We start from the raw sequence: 22,435 nt of genomic DNA, 5'->3' as shown, positions 1-22,435 counted from the left end.
CTGCTTAGATAGATTTTTGTTAGATAGGGTTAACAGAAGATAGAGATGGCTCAGTGGTTAGCACTGCTACCTCACACTGCCAGGAATCCAAGTTTGATTCCCAGCTTGGGTCACTGTCTGTGTGGAGTTTGCACATGTTCCCTTTGTCTGTGTGGGTTTCCTCCGGGTGCTCCAGTTTCCCCCCCACAGTCCAAAGATGTAAAGATTAGGTGCATTGGCCATATTAAATTATCCCTCAGTGTACCTGAACAGGCGCTGTGTGTGGCAACCAGGGGATTTTCAAAGTATCTTCATTACAATGTGAATGTAAGCCTATTTGTGACTAATAAATAAACTTTAACTTTAGGGTAGAATCCTCCCAAAACACTTCTAAATGCTGTCCCCAGTAGGAAAATCGGTGAAATTCCCACAGGAGAATGCGGACAATTCAGGTAAGAGACCAAACACACTTAGGAACTTTTTTGGAGCCTGGGGAGATTCTCACTGAATTCTCCCACACTTTGGATATTTTTGGAGTGGAGCCTAAAGTCTCAGGCAAGGCTGGCTCCTCCTCCAAACAACCCAACACACTGCACACCCCCCTCCCTTCCTACTCATTGGCTAAGACCCACCCCCTTCTCGCTGGTATCAGGTGCCCCCCCCCCACCCCCCACCCACCACTACCCCCCTCACCCCTCCACGGCAGCTGGGGTTCTCCGGTCCTGCTGCAGTGAACAGAGATTTGGCTGAGTGCCCAATTGCCTGTTCTTGCTGGTAGGGGTAGCAGGAAATAAACGGCTGGAGAATTCCAGCTTGAGTGCTCCTGCTGGAGTGAAAAGGGGCGAGTTTCTGTCAGGCGGGAATCTGAGGAAGATCGCGGGGCTGAGGGGGAGGAGAGCTGAGTGGGGGTCTAAGGGGAGGGGTCTGAGTAGGGGGGTCTGAATGGAGGAGGCTGAGTTAGAATCTAAGTGGGGGGAAGGGGCTGATCGACGTTGTCTCAGCTTTGTGCGTCATAAATTCTGAATGGCCAGGCCGGCTGTTCAGAGGCTGGGGAGTCCTTTTTAATGAGAGGGCCCTGATCTGAACATTCGTGGATGTTCCCCCTCTCTCCCAAAATAAAAGTAATGCCCCACTCCGCTGACCAGGGGAGCACCACCAACCCCTCAGCAAAGAGGGGCCTTTTCCCCACCATTCAAAAACAAAGTCACCCCCCTGCTCCCACACCATACAGTCACAAGGGTGACACAACCCCAAACCTCCTCAAGCCCAGCTGAGACACTTTCACTCAGTCCTTCCCCCCTTACACCCTAACTTAGCCTCCTCTGCACAGACCCCCCACTCAGCCTCCTCTCATTCAATTCTCCTCCAGCTCAGCTCCCCCCCTCAGATCCCCACAAAGCCATCCTCCATTCTCAGGCATCTACTCAGGCCTCCCTGTCCCTCAAATCCCCACTCAGACTCTCCTCCTCCTCAGATCCCTACTCAGGCCCCCCTCCCAGCTCAGACCCCCATTCAGGTCCCTCTTCCATTCACACACCCATTCAGCCCACCTTCAGGCAATGTGCCTTGGCAGTGCCAATAATGCACTACCCCTGCACCCTGGCATTGACACTCTGGCCTTGCACCTTGGGCCCTAAGAGGGGGTCAAGGAGAAATGTCCAGTGGCCATTTGGCTCTCTGCTGCTGCCAGGCTGCAGGAGAAGGGTGCCTCAAAGGTCCTGGGAGTTGGGGAAGTTATGGATGGACTTCTAGCTCTAGCAAACCTGAAGATCATCCCTGGCATGATGATCTCATGATGTGGCGATGCTGGCATTGGACTGGGGTAAACATACCAAGAAGTGTCACAACACCAGGTTAAAATCCAATAGATTTATTTGGTAGCACAAGCCTTCGGAGTGTCGCTCCTTCTTCAGGTGAGTGAGGAGCTGTGTTCATAAACAGGGCATATATAGACACAAACTCAATTTACAAGATAATGGTTGGAATGCGAGTCTTAATACCAGCATTAAGCCTCTCCCCACTCACATTGTCTGTACCTTTAAGACTTGATTACCTGTAAAGACTATATATGCCCTGTTTGTAATCACTCATCTGAAGAAAGAGCGACATTCCAAAAGTTTGTGCTACCAAATAAACCTGTTGGACGTTAACCTAGTGTTGTGAGGCTTCTTATGATGATCTCAGGCAGCTCACTTCTTAACATTTTCTATCCTGCCTGTCATCTGTGCCAATGTTGAAGGGGCCAGATCATTTTAATCTCCATGTCCTCTGTCACCTGGCAAGCTACTCATTTACCTTTCTCTTCATGCTTGAATACATCTCTAAAACCCTCAATGTTCTTATCCACAATGTTTAGAAAGATTTTAAGCCTGATTGACAGCTGTAGTTTCTATAAAGGGGCTACGTGGTTTTGATTCTTCTTTTGCCGACCATTTATTCCTGACAAGGTATGTCAGATGAATCCTGATGGCTTCACACATGGCAGGAATCCCTACTTGTGGCTGACGCCCCATTCAGAAGTAGCAAATGGGGCCATGAATTCCCCCCACCTCCAGCATATTTAAATAAGGATTTAAATATGTTAATCTGGTTCACAGCCATTGCTGAATGAGAACCAGATTACGTCAGGATGTGGGGCCGGGGAGAATCCCAAGGTTCTCCCCAGCAGTAAACGTGCTATAGCCACTCTCTGTGATTCTCTGCCTTCATGGGGACCCAACACATTCTGTGCATGAGTGCGCTGGGACCAGAGAATTGCCCCCATAGAACAAAGGTGAGAAAATGGAGTTGAAGTGCAACAAATTGAACGGTGAAACAAGGTGATGGGGAGGCGATAGTCTGGTGGTAATATGGCTAGACTATTAATCCAGGAGCTCACCCAATGCTCTGGGGATTTGGGTTTGGATCCTGCCATGGGACTCTCAACTGCCCTTGGATAACTAGGGATGGGTAATAAAAGCTAGCCAGCCAGTGACACCCATGTCCCACTTATGAATTTTTTAAAAAAGCCCAAAGAAATAAGTGGCTTACTCTAGTTCCTAATAGTAATGTTATTGTTCTCGAGCAGAAAAAAATGTGTTGTTCCCAAATGGTTTGTCAGTGCAGGGAATACATAGTTTGGTCTTTAGGCTTTTTGACTTAAATGTCCCATAACTTGATCCTGAGTCTCTGCTGAGAAATCCTATCAGCTCAGACAGTAATCTTAACAACAATTCCGCATTTTTATCTCAATGTTTTTGGCCAGAGAGAAAATTTTGACAAATAATCGCACCTCTGATTATTTCTTGTGACCTCTGGTGGAAGGTGCATGTTGTTAGTCTGTAGATTAGTCAGAAACTGCATTCAGCTGCGATGCCCTCCAAACTGTTTGCTGGTTTGATTCACACCAAGATGAATAACAGGAAAATCAGAAAATGCTGAACAGAGCAAGAGAGAAACTTTGCAGGGGATTCACCAGGTCCATTAGCTCCTGGCAAGTATCACGAAGGCCTGGAGTATCGCGCGTCAGCGGAGAAATGAGTTTCATGCCGGTTGCCAAATCTGTTGCCACCCTCCCATGCTACACTGCCAGCCCCGATCAGGTTCCTGCCCATAGTTTGAAACCTGATTCCAAAATCTCTTGCTATTCACCCACCTCCCCAGCGGGATCGGCACCAGACAGGCTGTCATATAGGTCCTCACTCGCAAGAGCCTGGAGTGTTTGATCTTGAGGGTCGAGGAAGCATCACAAACCCCTCAGCAATGAGAAGCACCCCGCCATGCCCAAATGACACAGATATGAGGTTTATCCAACCCAAACCCCACCTCAGGCCACCTCCCCTATTAGAACCCGGCTCAGTTACCCTTCCCTGTCAGATACTCTGCTCAGCCCATCTTCCCCCTCAGATATCCCACTTCATAGAACATAGAACATTACAGCGCAGTACAGGCCCTTTGGTCCTCGATGTTGCGCCGACCAGTGGAACCAATCTAATGACCCTCTAACCTAAACTATTCCAATGTTATCCATATGCCTATCCACTGAATATTTGAACGCACTTAAAGTTGGCGAGTCCACAACTGCTGCAGGCAGGGCATTCCACGCCCTTACTACCCTCTGAGTAAAGAACCTACCTCTGACATCTGTCCTATAATTATCACCCCTTAATTTAAAGCCATGTCCCCTCGTGTTAGCCATCACCATCCGAGGAAAAAGGCTCTCACTGTCCACTCTATCTAACCCTCTAATCATTTTGTATGCCTCAATTAGGTCACCTCTCAACCTTCTTCTCTCTAACGAAAACAACCTCAAGTCCCTCAGCCTTTCCTCATAAGACCTTCCCACCATACCAGGCAACATCCTGGTAAACCTCCTCTGCACCCTTTCCAATGCCTCCACATCTTTCTTATAATGCGGCGACCAGAACTGTACGCAGTACTCCAAGTGCGGCCACACCAGAGTTTTGTACAGTTGCAACATGACCTCACGACTCCGAAATTCAATCCCTCTACCAATAAAAGCTAACACACCATATGCCTTCTTAACAACCTTATCAACCTGGGTGCCAACTTTCAGGGATCTATGCACATGTACACTGAGATCTCTCTGCTCGTTGACACTACCAAGAGTCCTTCCATTAGACCTATATTCTGTACTCCTGTTACTCTTACCAAAGTGAATCACCTCACACTTTTCCGCATTAAACTCTATTTGCCACCTCTCAGCCCAGCTCTGCAGCTTATCTATGTCCCTCTGCAAACTGTGACATCCATCCTCACTGGCTACAACTCCTCCGACTTTGGTGTCATCAGCAAATTTACTAAACCATCCATCTACAGCCCCATCTAGGTCATTTATAAAAATGACAAACAGCAGTGGCCCCAGAACAGATCCCTGAGGTAGACCACATGTAACTGAACTCCAGGTTGAATATTTCGCATCAACCACCACCCTCTGTCTTCTATCAGCTAGCCAATTCCTGATCCAAACTGCTAAATCACCCTCAATCCCGTGCATCTGCATTTTCTGCAGTAGCCTACCATGGGGAACCTTATCAAACGCTTTGCTAAAATCCATATACACCACGTCAACTGCCTTACCCTTATCCACCTCTTTGGTCACCTTTTCAAAAAACTCAATAAGGTTTGTGAGGCACGACTGACCCTTCACAAAACCGTGTTGACTATCCCTAATCAATTTATTTCCCTCTAGATGATTATAAATCCTATCCCTTATAATTCTTTCCAAAACTTTGCCCACAACAGAAGTGAGGCTCACCAGTCTATAATTCCCAGGATGGTCTCTACTTCCATTCCTGAACAAGGGGGCAACATTTGCTATCCTCCAGCTTTCCAGCACTATACCTGTAGCCAATGACGATGTGAAGATCAAAGCCAAAGGCTCTGCAATCTCCTCCCTAGCCTCCCAGAGAATCCTAGGGTAAATCCCATCCGGCCCAGGGGACTTATCTATTTTCATACTCTCAAGAATTGCGAACACCTCCTCCTTATATACCTCAATCCCATCTAGTCTAAAAGCCTGTATCTCAGCATTCTCCTCGACGACATTGACTTTTTCCTGCATGATTCCTCTTCCCTCTCAGACACTCCACTCCATTCCTCCTCCCCCTCAGACACCCCACTCCATTCCTCCTCCCCCTCAGACACTCCACTCCATTCCTCCTCCCCCTCAGACACTCCACTCCATTCCTCCTCCCCCTCAGACACTCCACTCCATTCCTCCTCCCCCTCAGACACTCCACTCCATTCCTCCTCCCCCTCAGACACTCCACTCCATTCCTCCTCCCCCTCAGACACCCCACTCCATTCCTCCTCCCCCTCAGACACTCCACTTCATTCTTCTTCCCCCTCAGACACTCCACTCCATTCCTCCTCCCCCTCAGACACTCCACTCCATTCCTCCTCCCCCTCAGACACTCCACTCCATTCCTCTTCCCCCCTCAGACACTCCACTCCATTCCTTTTCCCCCTCAGACACTCCACTCCATTCCTCCTCCCCCTCAGACACTCCACTCCATTCCTCTTCCCTCTCAGACACTCCACTCCATTCCTCTTCCCCCTCAGACACTCCACTCCATTCCTCCTCCCCCTCAGACACTCCACTCCATTCCTCTTCCCCCTCAGACACTCCACTCCATTCCTCCTCCCCCTCAGACACTCCACTCCATTCCTCCTCCCCCTCAGACACTCCACTCCATTCCTCCTCCCCCTCAGACACTCCACTCCATTCCTCCTCCCCCTCAGACACTCCACTCCATTCCTCCTCCCCCTCAGACACTCCACTCCATTCCTCCTCCCCCTCAGACACTCCACTCCATTCCTCCTCCCCCTCAGACACTCCACTCCATTCCTCCTCCCCCTCAGACACCCCACTCCATTCCTCCTCCCCCTCAGACACCCCACTCCATTCCTCCTCCCCCTCAGACACTCCACTCCATTCCTCCTCCCCCTCAGACACTCCACTCCATTCCTCCTCCCCCTCAGACACTCCACTCCATTCCTCCTCCCCCTCAGACACTCCACTTCATTCTTCTTCCCCCTCAGACACTCCACTCCATTCCTCCTCCCCCTCAGACACTCCACTTCATTCTTCTTCCCCCTCAGACACTCCACTCCATTCCTTTTCCCCCTCAGACACTCCACTCCATTCCTTTTCCCCCTCAGACACTCCACTCCATTCCTCTTCCCCCTCAGACACTCCACTCCATTCCTCCTCCCCCTCAGACACTCCACTCCATTCCTCCTCCCCCTCAGACACTCCACTCCATTCCTCCTCCCCCTCAGACACTCCACTCCATTCCTCCTCCCCCTCAGACACTCCACTCCATTCCTCCTCCCCCTCAGACACTCCACTCCATTCCTCCTCCCCCTCAGACACTCCACTCCATTCCTCCTCCCCCTCAGACACTCCACTCCATTCCTCCTCCCCCTCAGACACCCCACTCCATTCCTCCTCCCCCTCAGACACCCCACTCCATTCCTCCTCCCCCTCAGACACTCCACTCCATTCCTCCTCCCCCTCAGACACTCCACTCCATTCCTCCTCCCCCTCAGACACTCCACTCCATTCCTCCTCCCCCTCAGACACTCCACTCCATTCCTCCTCCCCCTCAGACACTCCACTCCATTCCTCCTCCCCCTCAGACACTCCACTCCATTCCTCCTCCCCCTCAGACACCCCACTCCATTCCTCCTCCCCCTCAGACACCCCACTCCATTCCTCCTCCCCCTCAGACACTCCACTCCATTCCTCCTCCCCCTCAGACACTCCACTCCATTCCTCCTCCCCCTCAGACACTCCACTTCATTCTTCTTCCCCCTCAGACACCCCACTCCATTCCTCTTCCCCCTCAGACACCCCACTCCATTCCTCTTCCCCCTCAGACACTCCACTCCATTCCTTTTCCCCCTCAGACACTCCACTCCATTCCTCTTCCCCCTCAGACACTCCACTCCATTCCTCCTCCCCCTCAGACACCCCACTCCATTCCTCTTCCCCCTCAGACACTCCACTCCATTCCTCTTCCCCCTCAGACACTCCACTCCATTCCTCTTCCCCCTCAGACACTCCACTCCATTCCTCTTCCCTCTCAGACACTCCACTCCATTCCTCCTCCCCCTCAGACACTCCACTCAATTCCTCCTCCCCCTCAGACACTCCACTCAATTCCTCCTCCCCCTCAGACACTCCACTCCATTCCTCCTCCCCCTCAGACACTCCACTCCATTCCTCTTCCCCCCTCAGACACTCCACTCCATTCCTCTTCCCCCTCAGACACCCCACTCCATTCCTCCTCCCCCTCAGACACTCCACTCCATTCCTCCTCCCCCTCAGACACTCCACTCCATTCCTCTTCCCCCTCAGACACTCCACTCCATTCCTCCTCCCCCTCAGACACTCCACTCCATTCCCCTTCCCCCTCAGACACCCCACTCCATTCCTCCTCCCCCTCAGACACTCCACTCCATTCCTCCTCCCCCTCAGACACTCCACTCCATTCCCCTTCCCCCTCAGACACTCCACTCCATTCCTCTTCCCCCTCAGACACCCCACTCCATTCCTTCTCCCCCTCAGACACTCCACTCCATTCCTCCTCCCCCTCAGACACTCCACTCCATTCTCTTCCCCCTCAGACACTCCACTCCATTCCTCCTCCCCCTCAGACACTCCACTCCATTCCTCCTCCCCCTCAGACACTCCACTCCATTCTCTTCCCCCTCAGACACTCCACTCCATTCCTCCTCCCCCTCAGACACCCCACTCCATTCCTCTTCCCCCTCAGACACTCCACTCCATTCCTCCTCCCCCTCAGACACTCCACTCCATTCTCTTCCCCCTCAGACACTCCACTCCATTCCTCCTCCCCCTCAGACACCCCACTCCATTCCTCCTCCCCCTCAGACACTCCACTCCATTCCTCCTCCCCCTCAGACACTCCACTCCATTCCTCCTCCCCCTCAGACACTCCACTCCATTCCTCTTCCCCCTCAGACACTCCACTCCATTCCTCCTCCCCCTCAGACACCCCACTCCATTCCTCCTCCCCCTCAGACACTCCACTCCATTCCTCCTCCCCCTCAGACACTCCACTCCATTCCTTTTCCCCCTCAGACACCCCACTCCATTCCTCTTCCCCCTCAGACACTCCACTCCATTCCTCTTCCTCCTCAGACACCCCACTCCATTCCTCCTCCCCCTCAGACACTCCACTCCATTCCTCTTCCCCCTCAGACACTCCACTCCATTCCTCTTCCTCCTCAGACACCCCACTCCATTCCTCTCCCCCCTCAGACACTCCACTCCATTCCTCCTCCCCCTCAGACACTCCACTCCATTCCTCCTCCCCCTCAGACACCCTACTCCATTCCTCTTCCCCCTCAGACACCCCACTCAGCCCCTTCAGAGGATTTCGAAGGGGTCTGCTCCTCTGGCAGGTTCAATAGCAGGGAATGCGGGGGGATTGGTGGGAGGTCCAGAAATTGGATTTCCACTGACGTGAACTTTCTGCAGGATCTTCCGATGGTGCCCAGCATGGCGGATCGGGAAACCCGCTGGAGGCTGCATCCCTCTCTTCCTCCCGAGGCTTGATTCTCCACAACATCAACAGGAAAACATTCTAGTGCAAAGCACATCTGGAAGAACATAGCATGCAGATGTTGGGGCTCACCTGGAAAATGCCTGAAGTTGCCTCCAGAGTTCGGGGTGGACCTTATATCCTGGAACCGAATAGCAGTGAATTGGGGTGGGGAGGGGAAGTGTCCACATTTGGATCTTCCAGATTTGGTGTCCTGGAGGAGGTCCATCTTCCAGTCTCAGAATACTCCTGGTGCATACTAGCTTTCTCAGGAAGCCCATCTGCATTTTCTGGACCTCCATCTTCTTTCCTCAACAATGGTCATTAATGTTAGATATATTTTCAATATGGTGCCTGGATACAACAGCAGACTTTGTGCCATCAAGTGTGCCTTGTCATGGACTATGGCACAAAATCCCTGACTGCATACTGAATGAGATCAGGGCCGATGATGTGTTTTCCTGCTGGCCTCCACAGTGGCAAACACTTCAAGTTCCTGTCTCACCACGGGACTTAGTGCCAGCCTGGGAGAACTAGACTCCAAGACCCATTGACAAATCATCCCTATGTATGCGGATCCACACTCGATCCTGGTATTTAAACATTTAATTCTAAAATTCCCACCCTTACGTTAAACCCCTCCAATGACCTTGTCCCTCCTTTCCTCAAATCACATATGTCCCAGGTTACCCTAAGGTATCAATGTTCTACAAATGCTGCTATCCTATTGAGTATCTCCCATTTTAATCACTACAACACTGGTGGTCATGGCTTCAGCTACCAAGGTCCTAAACTCTGGAAATTCCCTGCCCACTTCATGAATCTACCCAATCACCTAATCTACTCACTCTCCTAACTTACCCATTCCTCCATCAGCTCAAACACCTAACCCACTCACTCTCCTAACTTACCCATTCCTCCATCTGCTCAAAAACCTAACCCACTCACTCTCCTAACTTACCCATTCCTCCATCTGCTCAAACACCTAACCCACTCACTCTCCTAACTTACCCACTCATCCATCTGCTCAAACACCTAACCCACTCACTCTCCTAACTTGCCCATTCCTACATCTGCTCAAACACCAAACCCACTCACTCTCCTAACTTACCCACTCCTCCATCTGCTCAAACACCTAACCCACTCACTCTCCTAACTTACCCATTCCTCCATCAGCTCAAACACCTAACCCACTCACTCTCCTAACTTACCCACTCATCCATCTGCTCAAACACCTAACCCACTCACTCTCCTAACTTACCCATTCCTCCATCTGCTCAAACACCAAACCCACTCACTCTCCTAACTTACCCACTCCTCCATCTGCTCAAACACCTAACCCACTCACTCTCCTAACTTACCCATTCCTCCATCTGCTCAAACACCAAACCCACTCACTCTCCTAACTTACCCATTCCTCCATCTGCTCAAACACCAAACCCACTCACTCTCCTAACTTACCCATTCCTCCATCTGCTCAAACACCTAACCCACTCACTCTCCTAACTTACCCATTCCTCCATCTGCTCAAACACCAAACCCACACACTCTCCTAACTTACCCACTCCTCCATCTGCTCAAACACCTAACCCACTCACTCTCCTAACTTACCCATTCCTCCATCTGCTCAAACACCTAACCCACTCACTCTCCTAACTTACCCATTCCTCCATCTGCTCAAACACCTAACCCACTCACTCTCCTAACTTACCCATTCCTCCATCTGCTCAAACACCTAACCCACTCACTCTCCTAACTTACCCATTCCTCCATCTGCTCAAACACCTAACCCACTCACTCTCCCAACTTACCCATTCCTCCATCTGCTCAAACACCTAACCCACTCACTCTCCTAACTTACCCACTCCTCCATCTGCTCAAACACCTAACCCACTCACTCTCCTAACTTACCCACTCCTCCATCTGCTCAAACACCTAACCCACTCACTCTCCTAATTTACCCACTCCTCCATCTGCTCAAACACCTAACCCACTCACTCTCCTAACTTACCCACTCCTCCATCTGCTCAAACACCTAACCCACTCACTCTCCTAACTTACCCACTCCTCCATCTGCTCAAACACCTAACCCACTCACTCTCCTAACTTACCCACTCCTCCATCTGCTCAAACACCTAACCCACTCACTCTCCTAACTTACCCACTCCTCCATCTGCTCAATCACCTAACCCACTCACTCTCCTAACTTACCCACTCCTCCATCTGCTCAAACACCTAACCCACTCACTCTCCCAACTTACCCATTCCTCCATCTGCTCAAACACCTAACCCACTCACTCTCCTAACTTACCCATTCCTCCATCTGCCCAAACACCTAACCCACTCACTCTCCTAACTTACCCATTCCTCCATCTGCTCAAACACCTAACCCACTCACTCTCCTAACTTACCCATTCCTCCATCTGCTCAAACACCTAACCCACTCACTCTCCTAACTTACCCACTCCTCCATCTGCTCAAACACCTAACCCACTCACTCTCCCAACTTACCCATTCCTCCATCTGCTCAAACACCTAACCCACTCACTCTCCTAACTTACCCATTCCTCCATCTGCTCAAACACCTAACCCACTCACTCTCCCAACTTACCCATTCCTCCATCTGCTCAAACACCTAACCCACTCACTCTCCTAACTTACCCATTCCTCCATCTGCTCAAACACCTAACCCACTCACTCTCCCAACTTACCCATTCCTCCATCTGCTCAAACACCTAACCCACTCACTCTCCTAACTTACCCATTCCTCCATCTGCTCAAACACCTAACCCACTCACTCTCCCAACTTACCCATTCCTCCATCTGCTCAAACACCTAACCCACTCACTCTCCTAACTTACCCATTCCTCCATCTGCTCAAACACCTAACCCACTCACTCTCCCAACTTACCCATTCCTCCATCTGCTCAAACACCTAACCCACTCACTCTCCCAACTTACCCATTCCTCCATCTGCTCAAACACCTAACCCACTCACTCTCCTAACTTACCCATTCCTCCATCTGCTCAAACACCTAACCCACTCACTCTCCTAACTTACTCATTCCTCCATCTGCTCAAACACCTAACCCACTCACTCTCCTAACTTACCCACTCCTCCATCTGCTCAAACACCTAACCCACTCACTCTCCTAACTTACCCACTCCTCCATCTGCTCAAACACCTAACCCACTCACTCTCCTAACTTACCCACTCCTCCATCAGCTCAAACACCTAACCCACTCACTCTCCTAACTTACCCATTCCTCCATCTGCTCAAACACCTAACCCACTCACTCTCCTAACTTACCCACTCCTCCATCTGCTCAATCACCTAACCCACTCACTCTCCTAACTTACCCACTCCTCCATCTGCTCAAACACCTAACCCACTCACTCTCCTAACTTACCCATTCCTCCACCTGCCCAATCACCTAACCCACTCACTCTCCTAACTTACCCACTCCTCCATCTGCTCAAACACCTAACCCACTCACTCTCCGAACTTACCCACTCCTCCATCTGCTCAAACACCTAACCCACTCACTCTCCAAACTTACCCACTCCTCCATCTGCTCAAACACCTAACCCACTCACTCTCCTAACTTACCCACTCCTCCATCTGCTCAATCACCTAACCCACTCACTCTCCTAACTTACCCATTCCTCCATCTGCTCAATCACCTAACCCACTCACTCTCCTAACTTGTGGACAGCATGATGGCATGGTGGTTAGTACTACTGTCTCACAGCTCCAGGGACCTGGATTAGCTTGGGTCACTGTCTGTGTGCAGTCTGTACTTTCTCCCCATTCTGCATGTGTTTCCTCCGGATGCCCCGGTTTCCTCCCACAGTCCACAAGATTGTTAGGTGCACCTATTGTTAGGCACAGCCTCAAGATAAGTGGGGGTGCAGTTTAGGACGGAGTTGAGGAGGAACTTCTTCACTCAAAGGGTGGTGAATCTCTGGAATTCTCTGCCCGTTGAAGTGTTGAGGCTTCCTCGCTAAATATATTTGAGACATGGGTAGATAGGTTTTTGGTAGGCAAGGGGATTAAGGGCTATGGGGAGAATGCGGGAAAGTGGAACTGAGCCACTTCAGATCAGCCATGATCTTATTGAATGGCGGGGCAGGCTCGAAGGGCTAGATGGGCTACTCCTGCTCCTATTTCTTATGTTCTTATGATCATGCTAAATTCTCCCTCAATGCACCTGAACAGGCGCCAGAGTGTGATGACTAGGGGATTTTCACAATAACTTCATTGCAGTATTAATGTGAGCCAACATGTGACACTAATAAATACATTTTTAAACTTCTTACTCACTCCTCACTCTGCCCAATCACCTAACCTACTCACTTCATTAACTTGCTCCATCCCTAACCGCCCAACCCAGCCATTCCCTTGACATGCCTACACTGATAATCTGTCCTCTCTTCTAAACCTGTCCATTCCTTAATCTATGAGTACAGGGACAGGAACTATTTGAACCCTTGAGCCTTTTCTACTATTCAAGTGGATCATGCTGATCTGAGGACTAACACCATACCTAGCCTTTGCCATTGTCCCTTAACACATTAGATATCGAAAATTTCTCACCTCAGAATTTAAATATACAATTCAATCAGCATCAGTTGTCATTTGTGATAAGAGTTCCAAGTTCCTACCACCATTTGTGTTTACTAATTTCACTGAATTTTTAGATTATCCCCTAATCCGAGAGTCCCTAACCAGGGGAACAGAGTTTCTATTTATTTACTTTATCTGTTACCTTAATACTATTTTTTTCAATCAAATCCTCCCACAGTCTAAAAGGCATATCAGTTAGATGAATTGGCCATGCTAAATTCTCCCTGAGTGTACCTGAATAGGCACTAGAGTGTGGCAACGAGGGTACTTTCACAATAACTTCATTGCAATGTTAATGTAAGCCTACTTGTGATACTAATAAATAACCTTAAAAAATCTCAGTTTGCTAATACTGAAATCCATTTACCACAATTTGCCTACTTACTTAACCTATCAATATCTTTTTGTAGTGTTATGCTTCCATTTACACTGCTTACAATGCTACCTATAGTATTTGTCTCATTGGCACATTTATGTTTGTGACTTTCTCTCTAATTATCTAAGTCATTAATAGATGTGCTAATCTACTCCCCCAACTACTCTACTCCATTAATCTGTCTATGATCTTCTGCAGTTTCTTGCATTGTTGACAACCATAGGGTCACTTGGAAAAAGACCAAATCTTTTTTGAGGTTGAGTGTCTTTCAGGTGTCATTGGGCACGGCAAAGTTGTCTGCAAAACTGATCTTACTGCTCCCGCTTTAAGCCCATAAAAGAAATGCAACAATGTCCAACTTCTGCCTCATTAACTTTGTTCCTAAACCCCTATTTCCTGGCTGGCCATCTTGACATCACCTTGAACTGTAACATGCATCACTAATCAGTTTTATTTTCCGATATGGCAGATGTGTAACTTACCCAGTTCACAGCTGACTGATGCACAGTGAGACATGCACAAACCCATATGTCAGATGTGAATGGATGGTTAATGTTTATCCATTGTTTATTCTTGGCTTTCACTTTACTCCCCCAATTTATAAGATGTGCCATCTCATCATTAAAAGGCCAATCCTATTCCTTCAACTAGCTATGGGTGCAAGAGGTGTGTTCTGGCAAATGAACAAACAAACTTAAGTGGTTTGTTCCATCATTAAAAAATACATCACTAGGTTACCCAGTCAGAGAAATAATTTGCAGCAATGCCTCAGAGACACAGTTCAGAACTCAATCATGTGAAAAATAAAATCAACTAACAAGCCTCAACTTGTTTCCGCAAGTCAGCATTTTCCTTCAAACTGTCAATCATAAATTACATTGTAGCGACAGTGCTTCAAGTGAAAGATTTTCACTGCACTCACAAAATATTTGATCAAGAGGCAAAGCCCTTCGAGACTTAGTTTAAGTGTTGCACTTGGCAAGATAGGTGTTCTTTATAAAGCAAGAAAAAAAGCAGAAGGTTTTTAATGAACCATACCATATTGGTTCTACTTCTCTCTATTCTATTTGGGCACGGCAATGTTGTCTGCAAAACTGATCTTATTGCTCCCACTTTAAGCCCATAAAATAAACACAACTATGTCCAACTTCTGCCCTATTAACTTGGTTCCTAAACCCCCATTTCCCAGCTGATCATCTTGACACCACTTTGAACATCACTAACCAGTTTTATTTTCCAAAATGGCAGACATATAACTTACCCAGTTCACAGCTGACTGATACACAGTGAGACATGCACAAATCCATATGTCAGATGTGAATGAATTGTTGACATTAGTACATTGTATATATCCTAAAATATATGGCACAATATACTACAGAATAATTTTATGTGAAATTTGTGTTTGGCATTTTCAACCAGAATCACCAATATATCAAACAAGATGATACAATGTGACTGTATGGCACTGGATTACGCTATGCAGCAAAGGTTCATTACTCTGCTAAATCAACACATTATGTAGTGTACCATGAAATGGAGAATATGAGCTCAGTGCGGATTATATTAAAGTTCAGTATGCGCATAATATAGGTTCGCTATATAACTATAGTGTCAGATATAGGTTCACTTACATTGTAGAGTGCAGGATAAATGTTTATCCCTGTGGTATATACATACGTCATGGTATATAGAGCAGTATATAGGTTTCTGTGTTTATATAGGTAGATTTAAAATGGTGAGATTATTTCCACTGGAAGGAGACTAAGGGGAAACATAACTGAAGCTTTAAAATTATAATTAATTGAGTTAATAGGGAAATATTACTTTATCCAGATGGGGTGCCAGTGATGAGGAGTGAACACTTTAGAAATGTCTTTAAAAAAGTGAGAAGGATGGTTACAAGAGTATTTTTTCATTCATTTATGGGATCTGGGTGTCACTGGCTGAGCCAGCAATTATTGTCCCTCCCTAACTGCCCTCCATTTCAGAGGGCATCTAAGAGTCAACCACATGGCTGTTGATCTGGAGCCACTACATCATTGCCTCCCTAGAAGGTTATTACTATATTGAAATCTTATATCACAGAGAGTACTTAAAACTTTTAAGTAAGAAGTGGCTAATTAGTCATGGCAGGGAATAGTTCAAAGTGGGGTTAGTTTTCAAATGCTCTCGCATGGAGCTGGTAGCAGACATGATGATCCCATTGCTGTAAACTTCTAAAGTTCTGCACTGTAGGTCAACTTCTGTGATTAAATTTATGGTATCAACAGCAACACATTCATCTAACATATTAATAGATCAAGCTGCTTCACCAGAGTGTAATAAGAAAAAGTTAACACTGAGCCAAATTACTAGGTGACCTAAAGCATTTTCAAAAAGGTAGATTTGAAGGATCATTTTAAATGAGAGAAAAATGGAGAAGCAGAGGGGTTTTGGGAGGGGATTCCAGAACCTAAGATCTAGGTGTCTGCCAATGGTAGAGCAAGAGACCAGAGTAGGAAAAATGTACATGGGCTGGAGGACTGGTGGAGGTTACAGAGATATAGGGATGAGCAAGGCCACGGATAATTTTGAACATGAGTATGAGAATATATAAGGCATTGATATACAGGGAAGCAAGGTAGGTCAGCAACCATAGGTTTATCTTAGTCCAGTAGCACAAGCAAGAGTTTCCAGGGAAGCTAATGCCAATTGAACAACACAAGCTGCTTGCTGCCAACCCTAACCCTAACCCATGAGACCAGAAATTCGATGATGATCCAGCTACAAATCCAACAGCACCTTCTTACCTAGGCACAACATGCAGGCTGTTCGAGAACAATTTGCAACTTCAACAGACTGCCTCCAGGCCAACAGCACCAGTTTGATGATGCTGGCTGAGTTAATTGTTGTTAAAGATGCCTGGATCCATAAGAACATAAGAAATAGGAGCAGGAGTAGGCCATCTAGCCCTTCAAGCCTGCCCTGCCATTCAATAAGATCAGTTCCACTTTCCCGCTTTCTCCTCATAACCCTTAATTCCCCTGTCTATCAGAAACCTATCTACCCGTGACTTAAATATATTCAGCGAGGTAGCCTCCACCACTTCAACAGGCAGAGAATTCCAGAGATTCACCACCCTTTGAGTGAAGAAGTTCCTCCTCAACTCTGCACCCTACCCCCTCTTATCTTGAGATTGTGCCCTCTAGTTTTGCTATCCTTTCTAAGCAGGAAGAATCTCTACCTCTACCCTATCCATCCCCTTCGTTGTCTTATACGTCTCTATAAGATCCCTCCTCAGCCTTCTAAACTCCAACGAGTACAGACCCAGTCTATTCAGTATCTCTTCATAGGCTAACCCCCTCATCTCTGGTATCAGCCTAGTGATTCCTCTTTAGATTCAGCTAAAGTCTGTCTTAACAAAACCAATCACCCCTTGGCAGAAATTTACGGTCTGTTGCAGATTTTAAAAACCAGTAATTGCCTTTTGATTATTTTGGTTTTCTACCTATTGGCTTTGGAAGAGCAAATTTCCTGGCTAAGTTGGTACCTGTTGGGATTCCTTTTCAATTCAGTTCTTCCTGAAAGTTACTATTAAATCTGCTTTCACCACCCATTCAGGCAGTGCATTCTAAGGGGTTCAATGTTAGTGAGGCACTTTCATCTTGTTTAGTAGATGGGGCTGAGCTAATGCCTCATTAGTGAAAAGCAGGATGATTGGAAATCCTCTCTGGGGCTACAGCTTCTCACTTCAACTCCGTTCACCTTTTCTCACGGTGAATCTATTCATCACTACCTCACATTGGAGGAGCAGATGTTGGAAGGATAAAACTGTGACTTGAAGGCAATGTCTCCAACTAATTGCTGCTATCTGCAGATGTGGCTCAATGGCAACCAAGGTGGACTACAGAAAAGGATAAAATGCGAGAAACACTTTTAGCAACCATCCATTGCAGCTACAAAGCTATCTAGGGTACACTTCTTTCACTATAATCAAATTCCTCAGTATTTAGCCGTGAATTAAAGACATACAACCAAGTCCTACAGCGATGGAAAGTGAATAAAGTGACAGATGCAGTCACACTGAAAGTCAGAATCCTCATGTGGGAGGTCCTTAGATGATAATCAGTTGAAACTTGATGCAGCATCATAGTCAAGCAGCACTATGTGAAGATGTAGCAGCCCTGCTTGTTATGTAAAGCGGATCTAGAATGAAAGCACTGATAAAAGGAGGCCTAAATAAAGCCTACATAAGGAAGCTTGGAGCAACTCAACGTAGCAGCAAGAAAGCAAAGACCATCAAAAAGTCACCAATCATGGCAACAGCATGCTGGAATGTCAAACCAGCAGTAAACCTGAATGCCATTCCATTCTAATAGACAGGGAACTTGGCCAGTATGATGTAAACACAACTGTTCTTAGTGAGACAAGGCTAACGGGAGAAGGCTAGTTTGAAGAAAAAGGAACAGACTACACTTTCTTTTGGAACAGTCTACCTCCTACAGATGTAGAGAGGCAGGGGTTTGTTTTGCCATCAAGATAAAGATCACAAAGAATCACAGAATCTCTACAGTGCACAAGGAGGCCATTCGGCCCTCAGGTCTGCACTGACCACAATCCCACCCAGGCCCTATTCCCATAACTCCACATATTTACCTTGCCAATCCCCTGACACTAAGGGCCAATTTACCATGGCCAGTTGACCTAACCCACACATCTTTGTACTGTGGGAAGAAACTGGAGCACCCAGAGGAAACCCATGCAGACACAAGGAGAATGTGCAAACTCCACACAGTCCGTGAGCCAAGGCTGGAGCTGTGAGGAAGCAATGCTAACCACCCTGGATCTGCAAAACCTTTGAAAAACTTCACAAAAGCATGAATGAATCACTTGATGACTCTATACCTCCCCCCTGCAACAACGTGGGAAACATGTAACACTCATGAGAGCAAATGCCCCCACCTTGACCAACAGTGATGATGAAAAGGAAAGATTTGAGGATGATCATGCTGTCTGGTTTCTCTCTCATTGAAGCTCTCTTTCCTTTTCTCTTCAAGGGAGGTGGCTCTTGAGTTTGTCATGTAACTTTGTTCATACCTAGCAAGTTGATTTACGATGTTTTGTTGAGATCTTTATACTCAGTTGGCATAATCTTGTTTGACAGAGCTAGTCAAAGAGATGTCAGTGGTTAGACTGTGGATATTGCCAGGTTGTCTTTTATCTTCCTTTCAGATGGAGCATGGTATGGACTATAGAACAGTCATGCTTGGCATGTGACAAAAAACAAAGAATTCCGTTTGATTTTTTTTTTCCAATTTTACGTTGACAGAGAATGCCTGCATATCCAACTGTGACATTGAAACTGCCAGTAACGATAATATCTTTAAGGATTGATGGTTCAGATCATCCTCAAAACATTGGGGAAACATTGCAGCCAACCAGATCATTTGGAAGCAAGGTCTTGCTTTGGGTTCCATTGGTGCTCAAAACCACCAGTCACACAACATTCCTTTCTCCTGAGCAAATTCTATAAACATTTCATTCAGTCTTTTCTATAAAGTCCAAAATTTCAACTGATATATTTTGATGACAAGCATGAAGTAGCACAGTTTTAAAGACCTCATAACCTGGGGGTTATTCTTCTGATCGGCTCGAATACACACCCATAGTTTTCCCAATCAAAACATTTTGCAGAATGAGAGTTCATGTGCCCTTTGTCTACTTTAGCTCTGCAAAGTTCCACCTTGGTCTTTTCAAATGAGATCAAATATCTCTCAACTCCATCCACAGTGAATTTACACACTAGGAAATATTTCTTATCATTTCAAAGCTTGAGTGGAACCCTACTCATCATTTGAAATATTAGACTTTCACAACACACAACCTAAGCATTTCTTCAACTAGTGCATGTTGTCTGGCTTCTCTCTCACTGAAGTTCTCTATCCTTTTCTCTCTGGAGTTCAAGTTCAGGTTTTAGCTTTTCTCTACATCTTTCTGTCTCAACTTACTTCATTTCTTTTTCTATATCAAGCTGTTTCATCTAGCTAACTCAATCTGTATTACACCTGTGTCAGACTTCTGATCAAATTTCAGAAATTGTAGTATTCCCTCAACTATCTCACATTCCAACCATTGTTTTATCAATTGAGTTTGTGTCTTTATATGCCCTACCTGATGAAGGGGCAGCACTCCAAAAGCTAATGGCTTGTGCTACCAAATAAACCTGTTGGACTTTAACCTCTTGTTGTGACACTTCTTGCTATGTCCACACAGACAGCCACGCTGATCTTTAAGGAGATCTATTCTGTCCTCAGCCCCCCTTTTACTCTTAATAGAGCTATAGAATCTCATGGGAACTTCTTTAACCTCACCTGCCAGACCCATCTTACATCCTCTTTTTACCTCCCTTATTTCCCTGTTAAGTGTAATCTTGTCAGCGAGGGATTTACCTGTCTCTGGTTGCCTAAGCTCAATATACGCTTCCTCCTTTTTCCTGTTCAGAGCCTCAATGTCCCTCGTCAGCCAGGGATCCCTGAACTTGCTAGTCTTTTCCTTCACCCTAATAGGAACATACTGCCCTGGACTCTTGCTATCACACTTTTAAAATCTTTCCAATTTCCAGTCATTCCTTTCCCTTCAAGCAAACTCACCCAATCAACCTCGGCTAGATCCTGCCTAATGCCCCCAAAATTGGTCCAGCTCTCCTTTTAAAACTAACAGTGTCACGGTCACTGGACTCAAAGTACTCCCCGACTAACACTTCAGTCACTTGCCCTTGTTTCCTAAGAGGAGGTCTCGTGTGCACCCTCTATGTTTTGATTCAGGAAACTTGCTTGGATACATTTAACAAATTCCACCCCATCCAGATTATTTGCACTCTGGATGATCCAGTCAATACTGGGTAAATTTAGATCCTCCACTAATACAACCCTATTATTCTTACAACTATCTGCAATTTCACTATACATCTGCTGGCTACTGGGGAGTCGATAATACAGTCACATCAGAAAGATCATCCCTTTCTCATTTCTAAGTTCTATCCATATGGCCGGATCTGATGAGCCCCCAAGAATATCCTCTCTAAGGACCATTGTTATGCCCTCCCTCATCAGAAACACGACTCTCCGCTCCTCACATACCTCTGTCATGCTTGTAGCATCTGTATCCTGGAACATTGAGCTGCCCTTCTCTCAGCCATGTTTCTGTATGGTGACAACATCCCAGTCCCCAGAGCCAATCCATGCCCTGAGCTTGTCTGCCTTATCTGTTAAGCCTTATGCATTGAAATAAATTCAGTTGAAACCAAAAGTGCTGCTCTGAAAGAGGTGTCTTTAACCTGTGATTATCCCTCTCTCCACTCGCACAGTCTGTACCTGTAAAGACTTGATTACTTGAAAAGACTCGTATTCCAACCATTAACTTGCAATTGTGTCTTTGTTTATATATGCCATATTTGTGAAGCCTACCCTTCCACTCACCTGATGGAGGAGCAGTGCTCTGCAAGCTTGTGATTCCAAATAAACCTGTTGGACTTTAACCTGGTGTTGTGAGACTTCTTACTGTATCATTATATAAAATTGGATCACAGAAAAACTGGTGGTTAGGAAGTGTGCCCAGATTTGTCAGCAGATTTGACATTTCAGACAAGTCCCCAATTTACGTTACAAACCATTAAGGAACCAGTGCCTTATTGTTTAAAGGGGACAAAGTTTGAAATTCCAGTTAGCCACCAGGAGAACGAAGTCACAAGATTTCACGATTTTAAGCAAACAAAATAAACTTTACTCCACAACATCAGAAAAGTGAAACAATTGCAATGGCCAGAATTCTTCTACCTCATTCACTCCACCATCACTGCCAGGGAGAAGGAAGTATTTGGCATTCTGACAAAATTCCATTCACTGCAATTGGACTGGAGAATCCCAACTACAGACAAGGTTGAAGAATTCGGGTCAGTATCTAGCTTATTTTCCAACATTTAGAAATAACAAGGGTTAAATATGAATTAACAGGCAGCCTGTGACAAAACGCAGCACACCGCACATTAAATGGCTGATGTGATTAAGGCAAATCCCACATGTGTCAGCAAATGCCCCAGCTGTCAGTGACAATTGTGAGTCACAAAATCTTATTAAAACTCTCTCCCTCATCAGGGATTCCAACATTTCACTTTTGAAGATCAAGCCTTTGAAAACCTTCAAAAGCTGCCTCAACGACTGTTCACCTTCCAACAGTTTAATCTCTCTCTGAGACTGCATCCCACCGGATTAAAGTTATAATCCTGCTTCTAATTACCAAAGCACTTGCAATTCTTTTGCAGACCACTAACTTCATTAAGTTGGCACTAGTTTGGATTTTTCCAAACTCCTGTCCCCTGACTGCACAGAACTATCAAT

This window comes from Carcharhinus amblyrhynchos, chromosome 5 (assembly GCF_965287045.1).
Source record: "Carcharhinus amblyrhynchos chromosome 5, sCarAmb.v2.hapA, whole genome shotgun sequence".
NCBI lineage: Eukaryota > Metazoa > Chordata > Chondrichthyes > Carcharhiniformes > Carcharhinidae > Carcharhinus > Carcharhinus amblyrhynchos.
The sequence above is the reverse complement of the archived record's forward strand: the minus strand, read 5'-3'. Positions refer to the sequence as shown.